The sequence below is a fragment of the Eleutherodactylus coqui genome, chromosome 6 (genome assembly GCF_035609145.1).
Source record: "Eleutherodactylus coqui strain aEleCoq1 chromosome 6, aEleCoq1.hap1, whole genome shotgun sequence".
Taxonomy (NCBI): domain Eukaryota; kingdom Metazoa; phylum Chordata; class Amphibia; order Anura; family Eleutherodactylidae; genus Eleutherodactylus; species Eleutherodactylus coqui.
Window position 1 is genome coordinate 221,529,778 of NC_089842.1, and position 15,775 is coordinate 221,545,552.

The 15,775-nt window shown below is 48.0% G+C and overlaps 1 protein-coding gene across 1 annotated transcript in view; it reads left to right on the forward strand.

The window, feature by feature from the left end:
• ARHGAP30 (Rho GTPase activating protein 30) overlaps positions 1–15,775 on the forward strand; it is a 46,531-nt gene that overhangs the window by 7,123 nt on the left and 23,633 nt on the right. The gene's annotated exons all lie outside the window — the stretch shown is intronic.

Genomic DNA, 15,775 nt, shown 5'->3' on the forward strand with positions numbered 1-15,775 from the left:
TGTGTGGTGTATTATATAGAGAAGCTGTCAGGTCGCCTGTATGGCATAGAATATAAAAGAGCTGTCGGCTAGTTTATAGAGGAGCTGTGGACTCTCTTGTGTGGTGTAGTATATAGAGAAGCTGTCAGCTCTCCTGTGTGGTGTACTACCGTGTTTCCCCGATAGTAAGACACCCCCGATTGTAAGACGTATCGGGGGTGTCAGGGGGGTCGGCCAATGTAAGCCGTACCCCGAAAGTAAGACATACCGTAGTGGAGAAAAAAAAAAATCATTACTCACCTCCCCCGGCGTTCTGTCGCGCTCCAGCAGGATGTCGCTCGCTCCTCGTCCCCGGCGCAGCATTGCTTTCTGAATGCGGGGCTTGAAATCCCCGCCTCCAGAAAGCTAATACACACGCCGTCAGCCAGTTACAGCCATTCAATGACAGCATTGAATGGCTGTGATTGGCTGAAGGCGCACGTGGCTTCAGCCAATCACACTATTCAATGACAGCATTGAATGGCTGTGATTGGCTGAAGGCGCACGTGGCTTCAGCCAATCACACTATTCAATGACAGCATTGAATGGCTGTGATTGGCTGAAGGCGCACGTGGCTTCAGCCAATCACAGCCATTCAATGATGTCATTGAATAGTGTGATTGGCTGAAGCCACGTGCGCCTTCAGCCAATCACAGCCATTCAATGCTGTCATTGAATGGCTGTAACTGGCTGACGGCGTGTGTATTAGCTTTCTGGAGGCGGGGATTTCAAGCCCCGCATTCAGAAAGCAATGCTGCGCCGGGGACGAGGAGCGAGCGACATCCTGCCGGAGCGCGACAGAACGCCGGGGGAGGTGAGTAATGATTTTTTTTTATTATAAGACATACCCCGAAAGTAAGACATAGTGGGGCTTTTGGGGATAAAAAGAAAGTAAGACACTGTCTTACTTTCGGGGAAACACGGTATATAGAGGATCTGTTGGCTCTCCTGTGTGGTATAGTATGTAAAGAAGCTGTCTGCTCTCCTGTGTGGTGGAGTATATAGAGGAGCTGTTCAGTTTTCCTGTGAGGTGGTGTATATAGAGGAGCTGTCGGATCACCCGTGTGGTGTAGTATATAGTGGAGCTCTCAAGTCTCCTGTGTGGTGTAGTATGTAGAGGAGCTGTCGGCTGTCCTGTGTGGTATAGTATATAAGGGAGTTGCCGACTATTCTCAATGGTGTGTTATATAGAGGAACTGTTTGTTTCCCTGTGTGGTGTAGAAAAGAGGAGCTGTCAGCTGTTCTGTGTGGTGTAGTATATAGAGCAGCTGTCGGCCCTCGTTTGTGGTGTAGTATATAGAGGAGCTGTCTTCTCTTCTATTTGGTGTAGTATATAGAGGAGTTGTCGGCTTTGCTGTGCAGTGTACTATAGAGGAGCTGTTGGCTCTTCCATGTGGTGTAGTCTATAATGGATCTGTCAGCTCTCCTGTGGTGTAGTATATAGAAGAGCTGTTGGTTCTTCTATGCAGTGTAGTGTATATAGTGTAGCTGTCGGCTTTCTAATGTGGTGTAGTTTATAGAGCAGCTGTCAGCTCTCCTTTGCGGTTTAGTATATAGAGGAGCTGTCTGCTCTACTGTGTGGTGTAGTATATAGAGGAGCTATCAGCTCTCCTGTGTGGTGTAGTATATAGAGAAGCTGATGGCTCTCCTGTATGGTGTAGTATATTGAGGAGCTCTTAAGCCTCCTGTATGGTGTAGAATATAGAGGTGCTGACAGCTCTCCTGTGCGGTGTAGTATATAGAGGAACTGACAGCTCTCCTGTGTGGTGCAGTATGTAGAGATGCTGATGGCTGTCCTGTGTGGGGTAGTATATAGAGGAGCTGTCAGCTCTCCTGTATGGTGTAGTGTATTGAGGAGCTCTTAAGTCTCCTGTATGGTGTAGTATATAGAGGAGCTATCAGCTCTCCTGTGTGGTGTAGTATATAGAGGACCTGACAGCTCTCCTGTGTGGTGTAGTATGTAGAGGAGCTGATGGCTCTCCTTTGTGGTGTAGTATATAGAGGAGCTGTCAGCTCTCCTGTATGGTGTAGTATATTGAGGAGCTCTTAAGCCTCCTGTATGGTGTAGAATATAGAGGTGCTGTCAGCTCTCCTGTGCGGTGTAGTGTATAGAGGAGCTGTTGGTTTTTATTGTATCTTGACACCACCGGTGTGAGAGCCCTTCAATGGACAGATGCCCCTGTCACACCCCTAGCTTTCGATTAGCTGCCAGTACATCTCCTGTGCCTGCTGATTCCTCAGTGTTCCCTCTTTTCCTGTGCCTCCTCCGATGTGCAGTTTGTCCCCCCTTCTCCTGTGCCCCTGTGTACCAGTATGGGCTGTCCACCCATCCACTGTCTGTGCCCTCTTCCGCTGTTTAACCAGGTTCAGGGCCCCCGAGTTGCAGCTCCGGAGTGGCCGTCCTCCGCCTCCGTTCAGTGTTTCCACGGGAGTCCAGTAGTTGTTCAGCCATGGATGTGCTGACTTTGTGCCCTCCGTCTTGCCCTCCCAGGAGCCCCCGTTGCATCGTAGTTTCGGACCTGAACGTCGTCCGCCGCCGCAGGGAACTTATGGATGAGAGCCGACACACGGTTCTGTCAGGCGAACGGTCGGGCGGCAGTTCTGTCAGATGGGATGTCGGGCGGCAGGGGGGTGGGACAGCAGCATTATCATCTTGTGCTCCGTGGATGCCACCGATGCTCTGTGGACACGACGTGCCGCGGGTACACTCATATCAGCTGCAGCCTGTGCAGTGATAGTAGGCTCTGCAGGAGGGTTAGTGGTGGTTTTTGCTGCTACGCTTACTTTATTACCTCTACATGCTGCTATGTTACAAGTGTAACAGGAAAGCATGTAGACCTAATAATGTAAGGCTACCAGCAACAACCACCGATAACCCTCCAGCAGACGCTACAATCACTGCAGACGTTGCTGTGACCTTCAAAGAGCAGATCACTCACCTGCAGCAGACAAGAAGACCGCCGGAGGGGTGAGTCCAGCCATTCAGCCCTGGAATGGTGAGTGTAGCCAATCAGGTAGTAGGGGCATGAGCTGGCTGTCAAGGTGCCTCACCCTTGGCTACACCCACCAGTTCCGGTGGCGTCAAGGTTCCAGAATACCGGAGCTGTCGGCTCTCCTGTATGGTATAGTATATAAAGGAGCTGTTGGATTTCCTGTGGGGTGTAGTATATAGATGAACTGTCAGCATTCCTGTGTGGTATATAGAGGAGCTGACAGCTCTCCTGTATGGTATAGTAACATAGTATGTAAGGCCGAATGAAGACAATGTCCATCTAGGTCAGCCTGTTTATCCTCCTATGTTGTTGATCCAGAGAAAGGCAAAAAACCCCAAGGAGCCAATTAGCCCATTTGGGGGGAAATTCCTTCCTGACTCCCTAATGGCAATCAGACTAATCCCTGGATCAACCTCTAATAGTTCCTACCTGCCTGTATACCCAGATTAACAATTGACCTAAGATTTATATCCTGTAATATCCTTCCGCTCTAGAAAGACATCAAGTCCCCTTTTAAACTCCCTTATGGATTTTGCCATCACCATATCCTCAGGCAGAGAGTTCCATGGTCTCACTGCTCTTACAGTAAAGAACCCTTTTCTGTGTTGGTGATGAAACATGCTTTCTTCTAAACGTAGTGGATGCCCTCTTGTTACCGTCGCAGTCCTGGGTATAAACAGACCATGGGAGAGATCCTTGTATTGTCCCATCATGTATTTATACATAGTTATTTGGTCGCCCCTTAGCCGTCTTTTTTCCAGGGTAAATAATCCCAATTTTGATAGCCTCTCTGGGTATTCCAGTCCCTTCATTCCATGTATTAGTTTAGTTGCCCTTTTTTGAACTCCCTCAAGCACTGTAACATCTTTCCTGAGCATCGGTGACCAGAACTGTACGCAGTATTCCATGTGGGGCCTGACGAGTGCCTTATATAGTGGGAGGATAATGTTCTCGTCCTTCGCCCCTATACCTCTTTTAATGCACCCCAAGACTTTATTAGCTTTTGCAGCAGCTGACTGGCATTGGTTACTCCAGTTTAGTCTACAGTCCACTAGTACCCCCATGTCTTTTTCCATCTCACTTTTCCCTAGCAGTACCCCATTAGTGTATATTGGTGACATCCGTTTCTCCTGCCCATGTGCATAACCTTACATTTATCAACATTGAACTTCATTTGCCATTTTTCTGCCCAAGCCCCCAGCTTATCCAGGTCCGTTTGTAACCGTACATTGTCCTCCTTTGCATTGATTATCTTGTATAATTTTGTATTGTCTGCAAATATTGATATTTTCCTGTGCAGCCCCTCTATCAGGTCGTTGATAAATATACTGAACAGAATGGGGCCCAATACTGAACCCTGTGGCTCCCCCCTAGCAACGGTGGCCCAATCAGAGTACGAACCATTTATTACCACCCTCTGCTTTCTATCTGTGAGCCAATTCTTTACCCAGATACACACGTTTTCACCCAATATAGAGGAGCTGTCGGTTTTTCTGTGTGGTGTAGTATATAGAGGAGCTGTCAGCATTCCTGTATGGTGTATTATATACAGGAGCTGCCGGCTCGCCCGTGTGGTGTAGTATTTAGAGTAGCTGTTGGCTCTCCCTTGCGGTGTAGTATAGAGAAGTTTGGTACTGTTGTACCTTGTCCACACCGGAAGCTAGGGGCAGACCGGGCTTTTGTGGATGTAACGCCCCCTGTCAAGCCTATTGCTTCCGATTGGCTGTCCCGTTCCCCCAGCTGTTCAGTACCCACACTTAATTACCGGAGTTCATCCATTGTTGCCTCTGCAAGACACCGCTATGGCCTTACATGGGACACGCAGCAGCTATTGTGGCTACTGCTAACAGTGTCAGAGATCCGACCATTCAGGGCTCGGGGGAAACAAAGTGGTATTCAGCGCGGCCAAAGGATTACTGAGCCGTTGGGGATGTTGGGAGAACTGTCGGGACTTTGCCAGGGGAGATGATACTGCAGCGTGCAGCAGAGTCTCAGCTGAGCTGCTATGGCAGCACCTTGTAAAACTCACAGTGCCGGCAAGCAGCAGAGCCTTAAGTTATGCTTACACTGACGGGAGCACAGCGGCAGGGACTGTCTCACCCACAGCGGCGTGCAGCACAGTAACCATAGCGCAGGCACGAAATAGATTGCTGGAAACACTGTTTGCAACAGCGGCGGGGTCGTCAGTCACAGCAGTGGTGGGGTCATTTGTAACAGTCACCGTAAGCCTTGACCCATGGCACAGTACTGCAACAGACCCACACATAGCCAATCGGAAGCTAGAGTTGGACAGGGGGCTTTAACACAAACAAAGTCACAGCAGCGGGGAAGTAAGATTACCGGGGAGACTAGTTATCCCGAGCGGGGAGCTCATCAATCCATACAGCATCCTCACATACGAGGGGCTGCTGATAAATCTTTGGCTTTACCCAGAAAGATAGGAAGATGAAACTTTACATTTATACCACATACTCTCCACTGATGCCAACACACTTCTTACATTGGTATTCCAAGTTCTGTAAGCCTTGCAAAAAGAAGGATTTTGGTTGTGCCTCAAACCAGTTATCCGTAGCAGCTATGACATCAGAAATGGTGTGAAATTTGGTACCCTTGAGGTGTTTCTTCAGGTTTGGAAACAGATGATTGTCGGAGGAAGCTAGATCTGGTGAATAAGGTGGGTGGTCAACCAGCTGGAAGCCTAGCTCCACCAGTTTTGCCGTGGTCACTTGTGCAGTGTGAGCGGAGGCGTTGTCTTGCAAAAACAAGATTCCTTTGGACAGCTTGCCCCGCCTTTTGGCCTTCAGAGCTGCCTTCAATTGGTCCAAAAGTTCAATGTGATACCTTGCGTTGATGGTGGAACCATTTTGAAGGTAGTCCACTAGCAGAACGCCCTCCTTATCCCAGAACACAGACACCATCACCTTAGTGGCTGATTTTTGCACCCTGAACTTTTTTGGGCAAGGAGAACCACTGTGCCTGCACTCTTTTGACTGCTCCTTGGTTTCAGGGTCATACAAATAAATCCAGGTCTCATCCATAGTAACCAGTCGATCCAGGAAGTTCTTATCAGTCCGTAAATGTTAACAAATGGACCGGGAAGTTTTCACTCGCACGCTTTTCTGATCTGTTGTCAAACATTTGGGGACCCCCTTTGCAGATAGCTTCTTCATGTTCCAATGTTCATGGATAATGACACAAACACGTTCACGAGAAATCCCCATGATGTCTGCTATTCCTTTAGCTGAAATTGGCCGATTCTCCAGTATGAGGTTGTGCGCAGCATCGACGATCTCCGGAACAACAACCTCTATCGGTCGTCCAGGACGTTCCTCATCATTGGTGCTGAAGTGGCCTGTTTTAAATTTGGCAACCCAGCCCTTAACTGTGGAATATGAAGGGCATTGATCCCCCAATGTCTGCGACATATCACCATGAATATCCTTCACAGACTTTCCTTGAGAAACAACAATTGTATCACTCCTCTGCTCTCATTTGCTGTGAATATCGCCTTAGACTCCGCCATTTTGTTTTCCCGCGTGCCGAGATCACTGTTGCCATAAGCTACAAACACAAAATTTTGAAAACATATATTAGACACATAAGGCTTTCATGTGATGCAACAATCGTTACCATAGAAACAAAAAAGAACACAAATCCAATGACCTATTAGCACCCCCTCGTATTGCTGGCACGCTGACACTCACAACGGGGGACATTGCAGGGAACAGTCACAGCAGGGGATCGGAGCACCTAGCCACAGCCAGAAGAGATTACATGGGGGCACATGTCAGAAGAACTGAACTTTGGCTTGGATGGAGGGTTAGGGTTAGTTTCAGTGTTAAGGCCCATTTAGACACAACGATTATCGCTCAAAATTCACTCAAAAGCCGTCTTTTGAGCAATAATCTTTGTGTGTAACTGCACTGACATCGTGCAGTTTTCGTTAAACCGTTGCTGATCACTGATCTTTCAGCATGCTGAAAGAGAACGATCAGCCTTATCAGGAATTTACAGCGGGATACAGCTGATACTATTGTTTCAGCTGTATCCCACTCTCTGAATATAGGCGGAGTATGAAGAACGCAGCTGTCCAGCTGGGCTCTTCATACCCTGCTCGGAGCGCTCGGCTGTATAACAGCCAGGTGCTCCGAGCAGACAACAGCTTAGCTGAATGCAGAAGACAAGCGACCCCGCTTGTCTTCTGATTCCCCCATTCGGAGTGCTCAACTGTATAACAGCCGGGCGCTCCGAGCAGAGAACAGCTGGATGCAGAAGACAAGTGGCCCCACTTGACTTCTGCATCCCCCGCTTGGAGCGCAAGGTGATCATTCAACGTTTGAGCGATCACCTTGCCCTGTAAATACACCCAACAATTATCGCTCAAAAGTTGCTCAAAGGACATCTTTTGAGCGATAATCGTTGTGTCTAAATGGGCCTTTAGGCTTAAATTATAAGCTGTAAATGCTTCCATGTGAAAGTGGGCCCGCATTACCATAGAAATATTTACAGCTGTTAATGTAAGCCTTACACTGAAACTAACCTTAACCCTAACCAGTGTAGTGTAGTACATGGAGGAGCTGTCGGCTCTCCTCTGTGTGGTGTAGTATATAGAGGAGTTCTTTACTCTCCTGTGTGGTGTAGTGCAGAGGTCCCCAACTCCAGTCCTCAGCGACCACCAACAGGTCATGTTTTCAGGATATCCTATGGTAAGAACACCTGTGGCAATATCTGAGGCACCGACAATTATTACATCACCTGTGCAACACTGAAGAAATCCTGAAAACATGACCTGTTGGTGGTCCCTGAGGACTGGAGTTTGGGGAACACTGGTGTAGTGCATACAGCAGCTGTCAGTTCTCCTGTGTGGTGTAATATATAGAGGAGCTGTCAGATCTCCTGTGTGGTGTAATATATAGAGGAGCTGTCAGATCTCCTGTGTGGTGTAGCGCATAAAAGAGCTGTTGGTTCTCCTGTGTGGTCTAGTAGATAGAGGATCTGTCGGTTCTCCAGTGTGGCTTAGTATATAGAGGAGCTGTTGCCTTTACTGTATGGTATAGTATAATGAGGAGCTATCGGTTCTCCTGTGTGGTCTAGCAGATAGAGATGAGCTGTCAGTTATTCAATATTGTGTAGTATATGGAGGAGCTGCTGTGTGGTGTAGTTTATAGAGGAGGTATTGGCTCTACTGTGTGGTGTCATATATAGAGGAGCTCTTGGCTCACCTGTGTGGTGTAGTATATAGAGGTGTTGTCGGCTCTACTGTGTGGTGTTGTATAGTGGAGCTGTCGGCTCTCCCGTGAGGTGCAGTCTATAAAGGAGCTGTCAGCTCTCCTGTGTAGCATACTATGTAGAGGGGCTGTCGACTCTCCTGAGTAGTGTATTATATAGAGGAGCTGTCGGCTCTTCTGTGTGGTGTAGTATATAGAGGTGTTGTTGGCTCTCCTGTTTGGTGTAGTATATAGAGGAGCCGTCGGCTCTGCTGTGTAGTGTAATATAGATGAGCTGCCGGCTCTCCCGTGTAGAGTAGTATTTAGAGGAGCTGTCAGCTATCCTGTGTGGTGTAGTATATAGAGGTCTTTTCGGCTCTCTTGTGTAAACTAGTATATAGAGGAGCTGTCAACTTTCCTGTGTGGTGTATTATATAAAAGAGCTGTTGACTCTGCTGTGTGGTGTAGTATATAGAGCAGCTGTCGGTTGTCCTGTGTGGCGTAGTATATAGAGGAGCTGTCGGCTCTGATGTGTGGTGTAGTACATGAAGGAGTTGTCTGCTCTCCTGTGTAGTGTAGTATATAGAGGGGCTGTCCACTCTCCTGTGTCATTTAGTATATAGAGATGCTATTGGTTCTTTGCGGTGCACTATATAGAGGAGCTGTTGGCAATCGTGTGTTGTGTATTGTATAGAGCAGCTGTCGGTATTCCTGTGTGATGTAGTATATAGAGGAGCTGTCTGCTCTCCTGTGTGGTGTAGTATATAGAGGTGTTGTCTTCTCTCCTGTGTGGTGTAGTATATAGAGGGGCTGTCCGCTCTCCTTTGTGGTGTATTATGAAGAGATGCTGTTCTTTTTTGTGGTGTAGTATATAGAGGAGCTGTCAGTTCTCCTCTGTGGTGTAGTATATGGAGGAGGTATTGGCTCTACTGTGCGGTGTAGTATATAGAGGTGTTGTCGACTCTCCTGTGTGTTGTTGTATAAAGGAGCTGTCAGCTCTCCTGTGGGGTGTAGTATGTAGAGTGGCTGTCGACTGTCCTAGGGTGTATTATATAGAGCATCTGTAAGCTCTCTTGTGTGTTGTAGTATACAGAGAATCTGTCGACTCTCCTGAGTGGTGCATTATATAAAGTAGCTGTCAGCTCTGCTTTGTGGTGTAGCGTATAGACAAGCTGTGGGCTCTCCTGTGTGGTATGTTATTTAGACAATCTGTTAGCTCTCCTGGGTGGTGTAGTATATGGGGGAGCCGTTGGCTTTTCTGTCTGGTGTAGTATATAGAAGAGCTGTCGACTCTACTTTGTGGTGTCGTATATAAAGGAGTTTTTAGCTCTGCTGCGTGGTGTAGTATATATAGAGTGGTTCTCGACTCAGTATTATTGTATCTTGTCACCCCCGGAAGAGCACTCTTCAAATGTAGTAACGCCCCCAGCTTCTGATTGGCTGGTAGTATGTTGGCTTGGGGCGTGTTTAATCCCCCCAAGTGCCGCTGTGACAGGTCCATCGGGGACGACAGTGGCAAGAGTGGGAGCGGCGGCGCCAGGAGACCCACAGGCACCGGCGTCACGAGAGCCACATGGGAGGGAGTGTTGTGACATGCCAGGGGTTGACTGCGGCAGGAGACACAGAAGCAGTGGCAGAGGCGGAACAGCCACAGGCAGCAGTGGCAGGAGGAGAGCCACAGGCAATGGCAGCAGGAGAGCCACAGGCAGTGGCGGCAAGAGAGCCACAGGCAGCGGCGGCAGGAGAGCCACACACAGCACAGAACAGTGAGTGAGCGGGGCATCCAGCTGTCAGTGGCATCCAGCCGGCAGCCAGTACGGAGCCGAGAGTCGGTACACTGGTTGCTAAGAAGTGGGCGCATGAAGCAGTGAGGGAAACTGTTGTTTCTTCTTTGCGGTGTAGTATATAGAGGAGCTTTCAGCTCCCCTTAATAGTGTATTATATGGAAGAGCTGCTGGCTCTACTTTGTGGTGTACTATATAGAGGAGCTGTCGGCTCTGCTGTGTGGTGTAGTACATGAAGAAGTTGTCTGCTCCTGTGTGGTGTAGTATAGCGGAGCTGTCGGCTCTCCCATGTGGTGTAGTATATAGTGGAGCTGTCAGTTTTCCTGTGTGGTGTAATATATATGCAGTAGCTGTGGGCTCTCCTGTGTGGTGTAGTATATGGAGGAGCTATCGGCTCTCCTGTGTGGTGTAGTATATAGTGTAGCTGTCGGCTCTCTCGTGTTGCATAGTATATAGAGCAGCTATGGGCTTTCCTATGTGGTGTAGTAAATAGAGGAGCTATCGGCTCTCCTGTGTGGTGCAGTATATAGAGCATCTGTCGTTTTTTCTGTGTGGTGTAGTATATAGAGGAGCTGTCAGCTTTCCTGTGTGGTGTAGTATATAGAGGAGCTGTCAGCTTTCCTGTGTGGTGTAGTTTATAGAGGAGCTGTTGGCTTCCCTGCGTAGTGTGGTATATAGATGGGCTGTCGGCTTATCTGTGTGGTATAGGTTATAGAAGGGCTATCATCTCTCCTGCATGGTGTAGTATATAGAGGAATTGTCGGTTCTCCTGTGTGGAGTAGTATATAGTGGTATTGTCGGCTCTACTGTGTGGGGTAGTATATAGTGGAATTGTCGGCTCTACTGTGTGAGGTAGTATATAGTGGTATTGTCGGCTCTACTGTGTGGGGTAGTATATAGTGGAATTGTCGGCTCTACTGTGTGAGGTAGTATATAGTGGTATTGTCGGCTCTCCTGTGTGGTGTAGTATATAGAGGAGCTGTCGGCTCTCCTGTGTGGTGTAATATATAGAGGAGCTGTCGGCTCTCCTGTGTGGTGTAGTATATAGAGGAGCTGTCGGCTCTCCTGTGTGGTGTAGTATATAGAGGAGCTGTCGGCTCTCCTGTGTGGTGTAGTATATAGTGGAATTGTCGGCTCTCCTGTGTGGTGTAGTATAAGGAGCAGCTGTCAGCTATACAGTGTGGTGTACTCTATAGAGGAGCTGTCGGCTCTCCTCTGCCGTGTAATATATAAAGGAGCTGTCGGTTCTCCTGCTTACAGTAGTATATAGAGGAGCTGTCGGCTCTCCTGTGTGCTTTAATATAAATAGTTGCTATCGGCTCTCCTGTCTGGTGTATTATTTAGAGGGGCTGTCGGCTCTCCTGTGTGGTGTAGTATAGAGGAGCTGTCGGCTCTCCTGTGTGGTGTAGTATAGAGGAGCTGTCGGCTCTCCTGTGTGGTGTAGTATAGAGGAGCTGTCGGCTCTCCTCTATGCTTTCATGAATAGAGGAGCTGTAGGCTCTCCTGAGTGGTGTAGTGGTCCCATAGGGTGACCGTGGGCACAGGACTTACATTGAGGAGCTGCAAGGGCAAGATGCTGGCTTGTCAAGGCGGCACTTACCACGCTCCCTCCCTGAGGGATGCACGTAGCCTCGGTCAGGACAGTGCTGGGCCTCTTCCGGACACCACTAGGATAGGGATTACCAATAAACTGGAGAACAGGGATAGCAGATTTATGGGTGACGCCACTGTTCCGTTACCCACTGGTATGACACTCGGCAGTAAATAAATAAGGCCGCAGACAGAAGTAACGTACCTCAAGTCCCTGGGAATGGTCAGGGCCTGGCAAAAAATTTACTCATCTCTCCTGTGTGGTGCAGTATATAGAGAAGCTTTCGGCTCTTCTGTGTGGTGCAGTATATAGAGAAGCTTTCAGCTCTCCTGTGTGGTGCAGTATATAGAGAAGCTTTCGGCTCTCCTGTGTTGTGTAGTATATAGAGGAGTTGTTGGCTCTTCTGTGGAGTGTAGTATAAAAAGGAGCAGTCGGCTCTCCTGTGTGGTGTAGTACATAGAGGAGCCGTCGGCTCTCCTGTGTGGTGTAGTATATAGAGGAGCTGTCGGCTCTACCATTTGCTGTAGTATATAGAGAAGCTTTCGGGTCTCCCATGTGGTGTAGTATATAGAGGAGTTGTCGGCTTTCCTGTGCAGTGTAGTACATATAGGAGCTGTCGGCTCTTCTGTGTGGTGTAGTATATAGAGGAGCTGTCGGCTCTACCGTTTGCTGTAGTAAACAGAGACGCTTTCGGGTCTCCCATGGGGTGTACAATATAGAGGAGCTGTCAGCTCTACCATTTGCTGTAGTATATAGAGAAGCTTTCGGGTCTCCCATGTGGTGTAGTATATAGAGGAGTTGTCGGCTTTCCTGTGCAGTGTAGTACATATAGGAGCTGTCGGCTCTTCTGTGTGGTGTAGCATATAGAGGAGCTGTCGGCTCTACCGTTTGCTGTTGTAAACAGAGAAGCTTTCCGGTCTCCCATGGGGTGCACAATATAGAGGAGCTGTCAGCTCTTCTGTGTGGTGTAGTATGCAGATAAGCTTTTGGTTCTTCTGTTTGGTGTAGTGTAAAGAGGAGCTGTCGGCTTCTCAGTGTGGCTTAGCATATAGAGGAGCTGCCGTATCTCCTGTTTTTGTGTTGTATATAGAGGAGCTGTTGGCTCTCCTGTATGGTGTAGTATATAGAGTCATTTTTGGCTCCCCTGTGTGGAGTATTATATAGAGGAGGCAGCGGCTCTCCTGTATAGTGTAGTATATAGAGGAGCTGACGACTCTCCTGTGTGGTGTAGTATATAGAGGAGCTTTCGGCTCTCTTGTGTGGTGTAGTATATAAAGCAGCTGACGCCTCTCCTGTGTGGTGTAGTATATTGGGGTGCTGGCCGCTATCATGGGTTGTGTAGTATCTAGTGGAGCTCTCAGCTCTCCTGTGTTGTCTAGTATAAAGAGAAGCTGTGGGCTCTACTGTGTGGTGTAATTTGTAGAGAAACTGTCAGCTCTCCTGTGTGGTGTAGTATGTGGAGAAGCTGTTGGCTATCCTGTAAGGTGTACTATCTAGTGGAGCCGTCAGCTCTCCTGTAAGGTGTAGGATATGAAGGAGCTGTGGGCTCTCCTGTGTGGTATCGTATGTAGAGGAGATATCAACTTTCATGTGTGGTTTAGTATATAGAGGAGCTGTCGTATCTCCTGTGTGGTGTAGCATATCGAAGAGTTGTCAGCTCTTCTGTGGGGTGTAGTATGTAGAGAGGCTTTCGGCTCTTCTGTGTGGTGTAGTATATAGAGGAGCTGTCGGCTCTACTGTTTGCTGTAGTATATAGAGAAGCTTTCGGGTCTCCCCTGTGGTGTAGAATATATAGGAGCTGTCTGCTCTTCTGTGTGGTGTAGTATGCAGATAAGCTTTTGGCTCTTCTGTTTGGTGTAGTATGTAGAGAGGCTGTCATCTCTCCTGTGTGGTGCAGTATATAAAGAAGCTTTCAGCACTCTTGTGGGGTGTAGTATGTAGAGAGGCTGTCATCTCTCCTGTGTGGTATAGTATATAGAGAAGCTTTCAGCTCTTCTGTGTGGTGTAGTATATAGGGGAGCTTTCGGCTCTCCTGTGTGGTGTAGTACATAGAGGAGCCGTCGGCTCTCCTGTGTGGTGTAGTACATAGAGGAGCTGTCGGCTCTACCGTTTGCTGTAGTATATAGAGAAGCTTTCGGGTCTCCCATGTGGTGTAGAATATAGAGGAGCTGTTGGCTCTTCTGTATACTGTAGTATATAGAGGAGGCGGCTCTCCTGTATAGTGTAGTATATAGAGGAGCTGACGACTCTCCTGTGTGGTGTAGTATATACAGAAGCTGTCGGTTCTCCTGTGTGGTGTAGTACATAGAGGAGCTGTCGGCTCTCCTGTGTGGTGTAGTACATAGAGGAGCTGTCGGCTCTACCGTTTGCTGTAGTATATAGAGAAGCTTTCGGGTCTCCTATGTGGTGTAGAATATAGAGGGGCTGTCGGCTCTTCTGTGTGGTGTAGTGTAAAGACGAGCTGTCGGCTCTTCTGTGTGGTGTAGTATGCAGATAAGCTTTTGGCTCTTCTGTTTGGTGTAGTGTAAAGAGGAGCTGTCGGCTCCTCAGTGTGGTGTAGCATATAGAGGAGCTGCCGTATCGCCTGTTTTTGTGTTGTATATAGAGGAGCTGTTGGCTCTTCTGTATGGTGCAGTATATAGAGGAGGCGGCTCTCCTGTATGGTGTAGTATATAGAGGAGCTGACGACTCTCCTGTGTGGTGTAGTATATAGAGGAGCTTTCGGCTTTCCTGTGTGGTGTAGTGTATAGGGGAGCTGGCAGCTATCAAGTGTGGTGTAGTATCTAGTGGAGCTATCGGCTTTCCTGTGTTGTCAAGTATAAAGAGAAGCTGTTGGCTCTGTTGTGTGGTGTAATTTATAGAGAAGCTGTTGGCTCTCCTGTGTGGTGTAGTATATAGATGAGTTGTCGGCTCTCCTATGTGTTGTTATATATAGAGTAGCTGTGGGCTTGCCGTGTGGTTTAATATATAGAGGAGCTGCCGGCTCTCCTGTGTTTATTAGTATATACAGAAGCTGTCGGTTCTCCTGTGTGGTGTAGTATATAGAGATGTCGGCTCTCCTTTTGATGTAGTATTGAGTGGAGCTGTGTGGGGTAGTATATAGTGGAATTGTCGGCTCTACTGTGTGAGGTAGTATATAGTGGAATTGTCGGCTCTCCTGTGTGAGGTAGTATATAGTGGAATTGTCGGCTCTCCTGTGTGGTGTAGTATAAGGAGCAGCTGTCAGCTATACAGTGTGGTGTACTCTATAGAGGAGCTGTCGGCTCTCCTCTGCTGTGTAATATATAAAGGAGCTATCGGTTCTCCTGCTTACAGTAGTATATAGAGGAGCTGTCGGCTCTCCTGTTTGCTTTAATATAAATAGTTGCTATCAGCTCTCCTGTCTGGTGTATTATTTAGAGGAGCTGTCGGCTCTCCCGTGTAGTGTAGTATATAGAGGATCTTTTTACTTTCCTGTTTGGAGTAGTATATAGAGGAGGCGTTGGCTCTCCTGTGTGGTGTAGTATATAGAGGAGGCGTCGGCTCTCCTGTGTGGTGTAGTATATAGAGGCGCTGTCAGCTCCCCTGTTTGGAGTAGTATATAGAGGAGGCGTTGGCTCTCCTGTGTGGTGTAGTATATAGAGGAGGCGTCGGCTCTCCTGTGTGGTGTAGTATATAGAGGCGCTGTCAGCTCCCCAATGTGGTGTAGAATATAGAGGAGTCATCGGCTCTCCTGTTTAGTGTTATATATAAAGGAGCTGTCGGCTCTCCCGTGTGGTGTAGTATATAGAGGAGCCTTTCCTAGTATAATAAATGAGCTGTGGGGTAATGAAGAGGACATAGCTCATCCCTATGGTGCTTAGTTATTGTTAGTGAGTGACAAAAAGTTTTCCAGAGGGGAAGCATGGGAACACAGTACGTGACATTTCGCTACCAGGGGCCGGAGCTGTGGTGGAGGGGATGATTCTAGCCCACTGAACTGGTGTATGTGGCATGATGCCCGCAGAGGTCTATCTACCTGCCATGGCTAGGGAAGTTTTTAGCAGGAAACATCTTTGAAGAGAGTAGAGGTGGTGGTGACTACTTTCCCGGCAGCTCTCCATTAATACCAGTTTTAGAAAGGAAGACGTTTAATTTTTACATTTTCGGCAGTAAACTGAGTAGTCCTGAGACACCTATAAGGTGCAAGGTATGTAGCTGCTC